At 39.7% G+C, this 14292-nt stretch overlaps 1 protein-coding gene across 2 annotated transcripts in view; it reads left to right on the top strand.

The window, feature by feature from the left end:
• Positions 1–14292, top strand: part of LOC311148236 (ankyrin repeat and SAM domain-containing protein 1A-like) — a gene marked incomplete at its 3' end in the record, with an annotated part of 125938 nt that overhangs the window by 85692 nt on the left and 25954 nt on the right. The gene's annotated exons all lie outside the window — the stretch shown is intronic.

Genomic DNA, 14292 nt, shown 5'->3' with positions numbered 1-14292 from the left:
AGCGTTCCTGTCCTTCCTTGTGTGATGTCTTTGTCAGAGATCTCATTCACGTCAGGAACATTTTGAAGAATTGCAGTTTCTTCATTCACACAGGTTAAAGCCTACATTGCATGATTGATGGCATCATTGCGTTGCATGATGAAGCTTTTTCTTGAAAATAATTGAAAAGGGTGTTTATGAATGTAATGTCACCAAACATTCCATGCTATTTTCCTAATTGGATAATTGAATACAGTTCATCAAATTACCTGCTCAGATTACATGTGCTGTACAGTGTTGAGGCATGCGTCATCTCATTAGAAAGGTCAACTTTTAGCCCTTCTGACAGGACTGTAACAGTTGGTTGGTTTGATGCCTGGAAGTTGATTAGACTTATTGGGTCTCCGCCACTCAGTGGCTGTCTGATTAGATGATGTTCACATGGTTGGTGACATTGGCATCGAATCACCATAATGTGATGTTCCTGTTTACTAAATAACTCTGTAAACGCAATTAATGAAAGCATTTAAAGATGAAAATACCAGTGAACCCCCTAGGCTCCCTCTCTCACTCTCTCTCACTCTTTCTAACACACACACACACACACTGACAGTCAATCACAACTGCTGTGAATAAATTACTGTTAAATATTTCCAAGGACACTGCCATGATTAAAAAAGAGCTGCAGCCAAGAACACACAACAGCACTGCAGATAGAGCAGTCAGGGTTAGGGTTGCAAAGGGAGGGTATATGACTGGAAACTTTCTAAGTTTACCAATAAACTACCAGAATTTATGTATCTTTCAAGGATTTTATGTAATCTATCACAAGACATCTAATGGCCCTTTTGGGTACTTCAGATGATCACAGGTATCTGTAATTATCTCTAGCCCACCGTGTGGCCTTATCACAAGTAAAATATTTGAAATAATTAAATAACATGATTTTTAAATAAATCATAAAATGACAAAGCTGTAAAACATTATCCTAAATATAAACCATTAACTCAGTGAATACCGTTGGTGTTTAATATGAGGGTTTCAGCATGAAATATCCATTATATTTTTTATACACTTTTATTCATTTCACAATATCAGTATGTATTTGTTGTCAATGTTTTGGCGTCAAATTGGTGGCAGTTGTGAAATAAGTCAATAGTTGGGCGAGTTGCAGAGGTAATTGAAAATAATGCCAATGATTTTTTCATGAATTAGGCTATGTTCTCTTGAACCATATGGTCTATCTACTAGAAACTCATGGACAATATGGACACATATAAACAATGAATACTAATATATGAATACATTTTTTAAAAAGTTATTCAAGTATACATTACCAAAGTTATGATAGATTGACATTGAATTCCTGTTAATTACAAAAATTACTGAAAATTCCTGTAGCTTTGGTAAATTACCGGTAGCTTTGCAACCCGAGTCAGGGTTGAGCGAGGGGGACACAAGGAAAGGCTTAACACACGAGAGGTATCTAGGCTCTGTACCATACAGAACAGAAAGCTGCACAGTACGCACAAAACCTATTCAGCCTATTCACAAGTTTAAGTCCAACACAACCTGTGTTATCACGCAGCTGTCAACAGTTATGTGTTTGATGCCATTATTGCTGTTGGGAGCCCCGTGGTGCACCACTCTCACCTTACAGCTGCTCAGACAACACTTCCACAGTCTCACATTCTTTCCCTCACAATCAGTTGGCTGCCTGAGTACCAGCTGCTGCCTCACCGTAATAGAACTGTATGTCAATAACCGGTTGGCTGGTGTTGCCAGTCCGACAAGGGTTATCCAGCCCCTGATGTGCTGCGTTGTTGTTTTCCAGCCATGTTGGTTTTTAGCAGCTTCAGTAATGAGGATTGATGGAGAAGAGGATGGAGGATGGAGGTCCCAGCTGGCCAGGCAGAAGAGTGGGCCGTTGGGTCGGGAGCTGTAATTTAGAGAGCCATGTTGTGTCAGAGTGAAGATGTCCCTCCTCACCTAGGCTTAACTCTCTATCCTACGCACACACACACACACACACCTCCCCTGAAACATTCACCTCTCAAAAGAGTTGGGGTGTGTGTGTTCTTCTGTCTGTGTGTGTGTGTGGTGTGTGGTGTGTGGTGAATGTGTCCTTCCACACAAATTATGCATCATTTGAACACTCCGAGCGTTGGTAAAGGGATGCTGTAGCAGCACTTTCTGTTTCCAATGTATTTCCTCTCTTCTCCAGACAGTGAAGGTGAGTGGGAAATGTTGATTGTCTGCTATGGTTACAGTCATTTACATTAGGGGGCGGTCATAAATTATAGCCTTCAGAGTGAGTCTCTGAGAACAGACTGCATTCCCTTGTTCTCTCTCCTTTTATTCCCTGATTGTTTTTATCCTCCCTCAGTGGTTTAGATGTAGCTTATACAACAGACACTAACTAGACTTTGTGTTTTAATTAATGCCGATCTGATGTATTATCCAGCTCTGCGGTGTACTTTGGATAAAAGTCACCCTTGGCTTCACCACAACCTTGGAGGCAGCAGCCTGACCAGGAGCAGCTTGGCCTGGGTTTATGATCCTGAACTTCCCCTGGCCTTGTCTATACTGGCACTTTGGTTTGATGGCTGAATGGACCAGCTGTGTCAGAGTGGATACGCTACATGAAAATGCACCTTTAATGAACTGCTACATCATGGGAGCATACTCGGCATAGGCCAGCGAATTGCAGTGTGATTTTAAAGGGCAGAGTCGTTTAAATTGTCTCTCACCACCTGATTGGTTTAATTCTTTGGGTTTCTGCACAATCCAGATCTGCCCTTTAAAATTCTAACGCACAGACAAGTTTGTTTAAAGTTTGTTTAGAGTGTCTAGATTCTGGAGCTTGCGGGAAGGACATGGGGTTGGGAAGGAGTGACCGGTTTTGGGATAAGATTAGATAGAGAGAGAGGCTGACTATCTCTCTCTTGCTCCCTCTCGCTCTCTCTCTCCCCCTCTCTCTGACATCAATACCTGTGTTAAATTCTCTGAAGTGAAGCTCTAATCTCAGTCTCCCTTCATTCTCTCCCTCTTTCCCTCCTCTCCAAAGGATGACACTGCCAATTTCCTACCTTTTTACTGGGCTCAGAGACCACCTGCTTTGCTCCATTCTGTAGGAGGGATTTGGATAAAAGCAGTAACTTCTTTGTAGCATTTCTTCCTGTCTGATATTTCAATAAATGGTGACCTTTAAGAGTTCTCAATTTGTGCCTGGAAATAACTTATCTCATGTTCCCTATTGTTACTTTCCAAGCCCCCCCCCTCCCCCCAAACCACCCGCAGGAATCTGTACAGTCTTTCAAATGTGTGTGGACTGGTTTGTAATCAATCAAGCATTTCCAGCTTGAGACAAATAGAAACAAGTGGAATATTTTGGCCCAGGGATGTGACAGCATTGGGCCTACAACAAGTGCCATTTCATGCATGCTAAGCACCATTGACTCTACATCCCTCCCTATGCACTATAAATATCTGATGTGCACAAATCGTCAGGGAGGCATGGAGAGGGTGTGTGTTTGCGTGTGTGTCCAAGCTCTTCTTAGTGTTTCTGTGTCTGTGAAACCATGTGTGTAGATCTGCTCTTGCCAACTGTACCGGGCCTATAGTTTTTGTCTTAATTTGGAAGGAAGATGATGGTCCTCGCCAAAAGTAATTAAAACTGTACTTACCAGACAGATGAACCCCTTTATATTAATATCTTGGGCCATTACCAGTAGGTTTTGAAAGCTGCATAAGCCCCTCATATACCCCTCTCATTAATAAACCTTCCCAGCACTGAGTCCCTCTGCCACAAGTCTGTCAGTGGGGTGCACAAACAGACACCACACATACAAATTTGTTTTATTTTTTTATTTTGAAGATGCCTTATAGAGTGAAGTGTAATTAGGAACACCATTCCAGCTGTCTGGAACTCTCAGCTTTTAGGTTCAACTGCTCAAAGTGTGTACTGTCAGAAAATATTTTAATCAGTTTCCCCCCTCATCTTCAAATCAAATTGACTGCACAAAAGTGCATGTGAAATTGAATAATGATAGGTTGTTCTCAGATGGCTATCTGAAGATTTTACCCCTGGTTATGGGGGAGTCAGTGTTATAGTGTCCTAATGTATGTTGTACCGAGCAGCCTTGAAGTTTCCTAAGTAAACTCAATTTATTCCAGCAGTCTGAGTACTGTGATCTCTCCTTGACCCTCGAGCTGCTCCCAGCACAATATCAATTCGATAACAGTGATTGTATTGTGTTGTCGGATACGAGCGAATGAGAAGCCCTTTAAAAAAATTAATGAGATGCGTTTCTATATTAGATCATTACTCCGTATTCCTTTAGAAGCTCAAACAGGAAGTACCCGTGACTTGCTCCGTTGAGAAATGATCATCAGAATCAGAGATTATGCTTTGCTAGCGCTGATAGGAATATGTTCAGAGACTCCGCCGATAACATCGACAAGCTAACCACCTCTGTCACCTTCGCATGAACTGCCGACATTATTACACATATTAATTGATAATGATGGAAATTAAGATATGCAAGATATTTGAATAGATATATATATTTTAATAGCTATATATATATTGATGTGAGAGCATTGGAAATGCTTTTGGCGGTTGACCTGCTTCTGTTTTGTGGATGGCACTGTTTTTGTTATTGGTAAATTTACAAACATATATTGTGATAAATAGATTTGAAACTTGTATCTAATTATGGTAAGTGGTGAAATAAGTATAGCCAGTTATAATTGTAATGGCTTAGCAGATAATAACAAAAGAAGAACAATATTTACATGGCTCAAAGAGAAGGAATATAATATCTATTGTTTACAGGAAACTCATTCAACAATTCTAGATGAAGTTGTGTGGAAAAAGGACTGGTGGGGGGGGGGGGGGGGGGGTGAAATATACTTCTCCCATGGGCAAAGAAACTCAAAAGGGGTGATGATATTAATTAACAGTAATTTTGCTCAGAATGTGCAAATTGTCCAAACAGATCCGCAAGGTAGATGGATGATTTAAAATATGTTATTGGACCATAAACAGATATGGCTCATTAACCTTTACGGACCAAATAATGATGATCCATACTTCTTTGACAATATATATAATAAATTATCAACCCTGCAAGCAATACAAGACTCTATTATTATGGTGGGAGATTATAATACTGTTTTAAATAGCTCAATGGACCGTAAAATAAATCACACTACAAACTATCACCCTCATGCTCTTACGGAAATGTCACGATCGTTATAAGTAACGGACCAAGGCGCAGCGTGAAATGCGTACATCTTTTAATGAGTACTTTAAACACGAATAACAAAACAACAAAACGATACGTGAAGTCCTAAGGTTAACAAACACAAACCTCTCCGGAACAAGATCCCACAATTAACTAGTGCCAACAGGCTGCCTAAGTATGGTTCCCAATCAGAGACAACGAGAATCAGCTGCCTCTGATTGGGAACCACCCTGGCCAACATAGAAAACACGAACTAGAACAAAAACATAGAAACTACAACATAGACACTACACACCCTGGCTCAACTTTTAAGAGTCCCCAGAGCCAGGGCGTGACAGGAAATCATGAATGTCATGGATACATTAGAACTAGTGGATATATGGAGGCTTAAATATCCTGATCTATTGAGATTTACATGGCGGAGACTCAATCAAGCTAGTCGTCTTGACTTCTTTCTTATGTCATTCTCGTTGGCACCAAAAGTTTAAAAAGTGTTGATAGGGGACAGAATGCGGTCGGACCATCATATAATTGGCATATACATTACTCTTACTGAATTTCCACGTGGGCGAGGATATTGGAAATTTAATCAAAGCCTATTGGATGATAACTTGTTTTTAACTAGGACAAAGGAATTTATAACTTATTTTTTCTGACATAACATAGGTACAGCAAATCCCCTTATTGTATGGAACACTTTTAAATGTGCCTTTTAGAGGCCATGCAATTCAGTACTCATCTCGATAACAAAAGCAATTTAGGTCAAAAGAGTCCATACTAACAAAGGAAATAGAAGGTCTAACAGAACAGATAGATAGCAATAAAAACTGTAACATAGAGGCTCAGAATAAATTAGAGGAAAAACAAAAAGAAATGGAGAAAATTATTCAAGAAAGATCAAGTGTAATATATTATAAAAATAAAGCAAACTGGATGGAATATGGGGAAAAATGCACCAAATTATTTTTTAATCTTCAACATAGAAATGCTACCAAATATAATTTACTGAAAATGGTTACAAATGAGGGAGTCACCCATGATTCACCAAATTATATTTTGTTTTCTATTGATAATGTAAAATTAAAAGCCATACAGAAAGACTCATGTGAAGGTGAAATTACAGAGGAGGAACTTCTGGATGCAATTAAAGACTTTAAGTCTGGGAAAACTCCAGGGTTGGATGGCATACCAGTCGAGGTATACCAAACCTTTTTTGATATACTCAGAGGACCATTATTAGCATGTTTTAACCACTCCTATGTAAATGGTAGATTATCAGACACTCAAGAAGAAGTTCTGATTTCATTATTACTGAAATAGGATACAAGTGGAAAATATAAAGATCCAGTCCATTTAAAAAATGTAAGGACCCTTACACTTCAGTGTTGTGGTGCATTAATTCTAGCAAAATGTATAGAATTAAAAAGGTGTTGTCAGACATTATTCATTCTAATCAGACAGGTTTATTACATGGAAGATACATTGGAGATAATATAAGGCAAGTACTGGAAACAATAAAACACTATGAAAAATCTGGGAAACCAGGCCTGCTATTCATAGCAGACTTTGAAAAGGCATTCAATAAAGTACGACTGGAGTTTATATATAAATGCCTGGAGCATTTCAATTTTGGAGAATCTCTTATAAAATGGGTTAAAATCATGTATAGTAACCCTAGGTGTAAAATAGTAAATAATGGCTATTTCTCCAAAAGTTTTAAACTGTCAAGAGGAGTAAAACAAGGTTGTCACTATCGGCATATCTATTTATTATGGCCATCGAGATGTTAGCTATTAAAATCAGATCCAACAATAATATCAAGGGATTAGAAATCCAGGGCTTAAAAACAAAGGTGTCATTGCACGCTGATGATTCATGTTTTCTTTTAAATCCACAACTTGAATCCCTCCACAGCCTCATAGAGGATCTAGGTACATTTTCTAACCTCTCTGGATTACAACCAAATTATGATAAATGTACTATTATGTATTGGATCACTAAAAAATACAATTTTTACATTACCATGTAGTTTACCAATAAAATGGTCTAATGGTGATGTGGATATACTCGGAATACATATCCCAAATGAAATAAATGATCTCACTCCAATACATTTGAATAGAAAGTTAGCAAATAGCCCTGTGTAAGGGCTATTTCACCAAGAAGGAGAGTGATGGAGTGCTGCATCAGATGACCTGGCCTTCACAATCCTCCGACCTCAACCAAATTGAGATGGTTTGGGATGAGTAGGACCGCAGGGTGAAGAAAAAGCAGCCAACAAGTGCTCAGCATATGTGGGAACTCCTTCAAGACTGTTGGAAAAGCATTCCAGGTGAAGCTGGTTGAGAGAATGCCAAGAGTGTGCAAAGCTGTCATTTTACATTTACATTTACGTCATTTAGCAGACGCTCTTATCCAGAGCGACTTACAAGTCATGGCAAAGGGTGGCTATTTGAAGTATTTTGATTTGTTCAACAATTTTTTGGTTACTACATGATTCCATATGTGTTATTTCATAGTTTTGATGTCTTCACTATTATTCTACAATGTAGAAAATACAAAAAAATAAATATAAACCCTTGAATGAGTAGGTGTCCTAAAACTTTAGACCGGTAGTGTAGACCTATCACTAAAAGCTTCAGTCATACAAAAGTTATGCTTAAATCCGAACTGGTTCTCTAGCAAATTAGTAAGATTGTCTCACCCCATGTTCAAGAATGGCCTTTTTCCCTTTATTCAGATTACAACCTCTCACTTTCAGGTATTTGAAAAGGAAAACATCTCCCAAATATCACTATTTCTAAAACAAGCCATAGAAAGTTGGTTGCAATTTCAATTTAAACCTCAAGAAACTACAGAACAAATAATGCAACAAATATTGTGGTTAAACTCAAATATATATATATATTTTTTTAAAGTGTTTAATAAAGATATAATCTTCGGAAATTATATCATAGGTAGGACTGGTCGAGTTATGTCGCACATGCAGCTAACAAAAACATATGGAAATGTCTGCTCTACCAAAAATTACAACCAAATAATTGCAGGAAAGTGGAAGGGGAAAAAAGTAAGCAACATGTCTGTTTGCCCTGCATTAAAGAACGTAATTGGTTAAAGAAAATTGTGATAAATAAAAAAGTATACCAGTTTCATTTAAGGACCAAAGGATTGACAGCCGTCCAATATAGATTGCAAAATAGTTGGGAATAAATTTTTGATGTACCAATTCCATGGCATAGTGTTTATGAACTGATACGCAAAACGACGCCGGATTCAAAACTTTGAATTTTTCAATTGAAATTATTATACAAAATTCTTGCTACCAATAGAATGTTATTTATATGGGGGATACAATCTTCCCAGCTCTGGAGATTTTGCTGCGAAGAGACAATCATTAGATCATTTGTTTTGGTACTGTCCATTTGCAGCTTGATTTTGGTCACAGGTCCAGGAATGGCTGAAGGATTGCAATATTTACCTGTAGCTAACCCTGCAGATAGCACTACTGGGTGATCTGAAAAGTCATAGTCAATCGATCAATAATATAATAATACTTTTAGCAAAAATGTTTATTTTCAATTTACAATCTGTAGAAACAATGAGAATAGAAGGGTTCAGAACTTTTGTGAAACAGTACAGTTGAAAAATATATGGCAAATAGAAATCCAATATGGATGGTGTTAAGAGATAGATGGGAGGGGTTAAATGGAGCTGAAGGATGGGACTAATAACAACTAACAACAAGATAACTAATGTAAAGCAGACTGTGTCCATAATAAGTATGTAGGTAATAGGTTGAGAGCTTTTGTGAAAGTGCACAGTTAGAAAGATATGGCATATAGAAGCAAACCGGATGGACATCTTGAAAATGATCGGAGAGGTTGAGGGTAGAGGAAGTTCAGAAGTAAAAACAAACAAAATAGAATTATTGTTAAATTGACTGTGTCCATAAAATGTATATAGTACAGTTGAAGTCGGAAGTTTACATACAACTTAGCCAAATACATTTAAACTCAGTTTTTCACAATTCCTGACATTTAATCCTAGTAATAAATGCCCTGTCTTAGGTCAGTTAGGATCTTTATTTTAAGAATGTGAAATGTCAGAATAATAGTAGAATGATTTATTTCGGCTGTTATTTATTTCATCACATTCCCAGTGGGTCAGAAGTTTACATACACTCAATTAGTATTTGGTAGCATTGCCTTTAAATTGTTTAACTTGGGTCAAACATTTCGGGTAGCCTTCCACAAGCTTCCCACAATAAGTTGGGTGAATTTTGGCCCATTCCTCCTGACAGAGCTGGTGTAACTGTCAGGTTTTTAGGCCTCCTTGCTCGCACGTGCTTTTTCAGTTCTGCCCACACATTTTCTATAGGATTGAGGTCAGGGCTTTGTGATGGCCACTCCAATAGCTTGACTTTGTTGTCCTTAAGCCATTTTGCCACAACTTTGGAAGTATGCTTGGGGTCATTGTCCATTTGGAAGACCCATTTGCGACCAAGCTTTAACTTCCTGACTGATGTCTTGAGATGTTGCTTCAATATATCCACATACTTTTCCTTCCTCATGATGCCATCTATTTTGTGTACTTGCGTACTATTGTTTGTACAGATGAACGTGGTACCTTCAGGCATTTGGAAATTGCTCCCAAGGATGAACCAGACTTGTGGAGGTCTACAATTAGTTTTCTGAGGTCTTGGCTGATTTCTTTTGATTTTCCTATGTTGTCAAGCAAAGAGGCACTGAGTTTGAAGGTAGGCCTTGAAATACATCCACAGGTACTCCTCCAATTGACTAAAATGATGTCAATTAGCCTATCAGAAGCTTCTAAAGCATTACATCATTTTTTTGAATTTTCCAAGCTGTTTAAAGGCACAGTCAACATAGTGTATGTAAACTTCTGACCCACTGGAATTGTGATACTGTGAATTATAAGTGAAATAATCTATCTGTAAACAATTGTTGGAAAAATTACTTGTTTCATGCACAAAGTAGATGTTCCAAACGACTTGCCAAAACTATAGTTTGTTAACAAGAAATTTGTGGAGTGATTGAAAAACAAGTTTGAATGACTCCAACCTAAGTGTACGTTAACTTCCGACTTCGACTGTATAAGCTGGACGTAGAGGCCTAAGCGTTGTTGTTCACTAGTTTACTCCAATTAGGGAAGGGGTGGTGGGGTTGGAAAGTAATAAAGGGAAATATATTTTTAAAAAGGATATGTGTATATATGCTACCGTTCAAAAGTTTGGGGTCACTTAGACATTTCCTTGATTTCCATGAAAATAACATAAAATTGATCAGAAATACAGTGTAGACATTGTTAATGTTGCAAATGGCTATTGTAGCTGGAAACAGCTGCTTTTTAATGGAATATCTACATAGGCGTACAGAGGCCCATTATCAGCAACCATCAGTCCTGAGTTCCAATGGCACGTTGTGTTTGCTAATCCAAGTTTATCATTTTAAAAGGCTAATTGATCATTAGAAAACCCTTTTGCAATTATGTTAGCACAGCTGCAAACTGTTGTGCTGATTTAAAGAAGCAATAAAACTGGCCTTCTTGAGACTAGTTGAGTATCTGGAGCATCAGCAATTGTGGGTTCGATTACAGGCTCAAAATGGCCAGAAACAAAGAACTTTCTTCTGAAACTCGTCAGTCTATTCTTGTTCTGAGAAATGAAGGCTATTCCATGCGAGAAATTGCCAAGAAACTGAAGATCTCGTACAACGCTGTGTACTACTCCCTTCACAGAACAGCGCAAACTGGCTCAAACCAGAATAGAAAGAGGAGGCCCCGGTGCACAACTGAGCAAGAGGACAAATACATTAGTGTCTAGTTTGAGAAACAGACGCCTCACAGGTCCTCAACTGGCAGCTTCATTAAATAGTACCCGCAAAACACCAGTCTCAACGTCAACAGTGAAGAGGCGACTCCGGGATGCTGACCTTCTAGGCAGAGTTGCAAAAAAAAGCCATATCTCAGACTGGCCAATAAAAATAAAAGATTAAGATGGGCAAAATAACACAGACACTGGACAGAGGAAGATTGGAAAAAAGTGTTATGGACAGAATAATCGAAGTTTGAGGTGTTCGGATCACAAAGAAGAACATTTGTGAGACACAGACCAAATGAAAAGATGCTGCCAAATGAAAAGATGCTGCCATCTGTCAAACATGGTGGAGGCAATGTGATGGTCTAGGGGTGCTTTGGTGGTGGTAAAGTGGGAGATTTTTACAGGGTAAAAGGAATCTTGAAGAGGGAAGGCTATCACTCCATTTTGCAACGCCATGCCATACCCTGTGGACGGCGCTTGATTGGAACCAATTTCCTCCTACAACAGGACAATGACCCAAAGCACAGCTCCAAACTATGCAAGAACTATTTAGGGAAGAAGCAGTCAGCTGGTATTCTGTCTATAATGGAGTGGCCAGCAAAATCACCGGATATCAACCTTATTGAGCTGTTGTGGGAGCAGCTTGACCGTATGGTACGTAAGAAGTGCCCATCAAGCCAATCCAACTTCTGGGAGGTGCTTCAGGAAGCATGGGGTGGAATCTCTTCAGATTACCTCAACAAATTGACAACTAGAATGCCAAAGGTCTGCAAGGCTGTAATTTCTGCAAATGGAGGATTCTTTGACGAAAGCAAAGTTGGAAGGACACAATTATTATTTCAATAGAAAATCATTATTTCTAACCTTGTCATAACTACATTTCGTATTAATTTTGCTATATTTCCTATTCAAACTAATTTCATGTATGTTTTCATGGAAAACAAGGACATTTCTAAGTGGCCCCAAACTTTTAAACGGTAGTGTATATGTATTTATATGTATGTACAGTGGGGAGTACAAGTATTTGATACACTGCCGATTTTGCAGGTTTTCCTACTTACAAAGCATGTAGAGGTCTGTAATTTTTGTCATAGGTACACTTCAACTGTGAGAGACAGAATTGTATGATTTTCAAGTAATTCATTTGCATTTTATTGCATGACATAAGTATTTGATATATCAGAACTTAATATTTGGTACAGAAACCTTTGTTTGCAATTACAGAGATCATACGTTTCCTGTAGGTCTTGACCAGGTTTGCACACACTGCAGCAGGGATTTTGGCCCACTCCTCCATACAGACCTTCTCCAGATCCTTCAGGTTTCGGGGCTGTCGCTGGGCAATACGGACTTTCAGCTCCCTCCAAAGATTTTCTATTGGGTTCAGGTCTGGAGACTGGCTAGGCCACTCGAGGACCTTGAGATGCTTCTTACGGAGCCACTCCTTAGTTGCCCTGACTGTGTGTTTCGGGTCGTTGTCATGCTGGAAGACCCAGCCACGACCCATCTTCAATGCTCTTACTGAGGGAAGGAGGTTGTTGGCCAAGATCTCGCGATACATGGCCCCATCCATCCTCCCCTCAATACGGTGCAGTCGTCCTGTCCCCTTTGCAGAAAAGCATCCCCAAAGAATGATGTTTCCACCTCCATGCTTCACGGTTGGGATGGTGTTCTTGGGGTTGTACTCATCCTTCTTCTTCCTCCAAACACGGCGAGTGAAGTATAGACCAAAAAGCTCTATTTTTGTCTCATCAGACCACATGACCTTCTCCCATTCCTCCTCTGGATCATCCAGATGGTCATTGGCAAACTTCAGACGGGCCTGGACATGCGCTGGCTTGAGCAGGGGGACCTTGCGTGCGCTGCAGGATTTTAATCCATGACGGCGTAGTGTGTTACTAATGGTTTTCTTTGAGACTGTGGTCCCAGCTCTCTTCAGGTCATTGACCAGGTCCTGCCGTGTAGTTCTGGGCTGATCCCTCACCTTCCTCATGATCATTGATGCCCCACGAGGTTAGATCTTGCATGGAGCCCCAGACCGAGGGTGATTGATCGTCATCTTGAACTTCTTCCATTTTCTAATAATTACGCCAACAGTTGTTGCCTTCTCACCAAGCTGTTGCCTATTGTCCTGTAGCCCATCCCAGCCTTGTGCAGGTCTACAATTTTATCCCAGATGTCCTTACACAGCTCTCTGGTCTTGGCCATTGTGGAGAGGTTGGAGTCTGTTTGATTGAGTGTGTGGACAGGTGTCTGTTATACAGGTAACGAGTTCAAACAGGTGTAGTTAATACAGGTAATGAGTGGACAACAGGAGGGCTTCTTAAAGAAAAACTAACAGGTCTGTGAGACCCGGAATTCTTACTGGTTGGTAGGTGATCAAATACTTATGTCATGCAATAAAATACAAATTAATTACTTAAAAATCATACAATGTGATTTTCTCCCCACTGTATATTTGCGAGAGAAAAAAACATATGGAGGATTGGAAGTGATGCAGACATTTACATTGATGGAAGTTCCAATCTATCTGCAGTATTAAAGCTGATCTACCTCCAAAAAAAGATAAAACAAAATTATTATTATTTAATTTTTTTACTCCGTCACCGGAATCATAAGGAAATGCATCGGCGACGTTGTCCCCACAGTGAAGGTTTGCTGCTTCCCCAATCAAAAGCCCTGGATTAAAACAGGTTGGCACTAAAATAAAGGACAGGGTTAACACACACAGGGACATCGCAGACAACCCGGAGGCTACGGCTGAGGACAGGAATAAGTACAAGAAGTCCCGCCACGACCTCCGCACAGTCATCAAACGAGCAAAAGGACAATATTGCAATCTTATTTCATAGGCTCCACCGCACGGCGCATGTGGCAGGGGCTACAGTCCATTACGGATTACAGAGGAAGACCCAGTCGTGATCTGCCCAACGATGCCTCTCTACCAGACGAATTCAACACATTTGTTGCACGCTTCGACAATAACAACACCATACCGTGCGTGAGGTCCCCTACCGATCCAGGGGATCTCGCTCTCTGAGGCCGACTTGAGTAAGGTCTTTAATCAGGTCAAGGGTGGGGGTGGAACGGCGGGGGTAGAAGGATTACTTTATACTATTCCAGGTATTTCTTAAAGAGGTAGGGTTTCAAGTGTCTCCGGAAGGTGGTCAGTGACTCCGCTGTCCTGGCATCGTGGGAGAGCTTATTCCACCATTGGGGTGCCAG

The sequence above is a fragment of the Coregonus lavaretus genome, assembly GCF_964263955.1.
Source record: "Coregonus lavaretus genome assembly, chromosome: 20".
Lineage (NCBI taxonomy): Eukaryota > Metazoa > Chordata > Actinopteri > Salmoniformes > Salmonidae > Coregonus > Coregonus lavaretus.
This window is presented reverse-complemented; position numbering and strand designations above follow the sequence as displayed.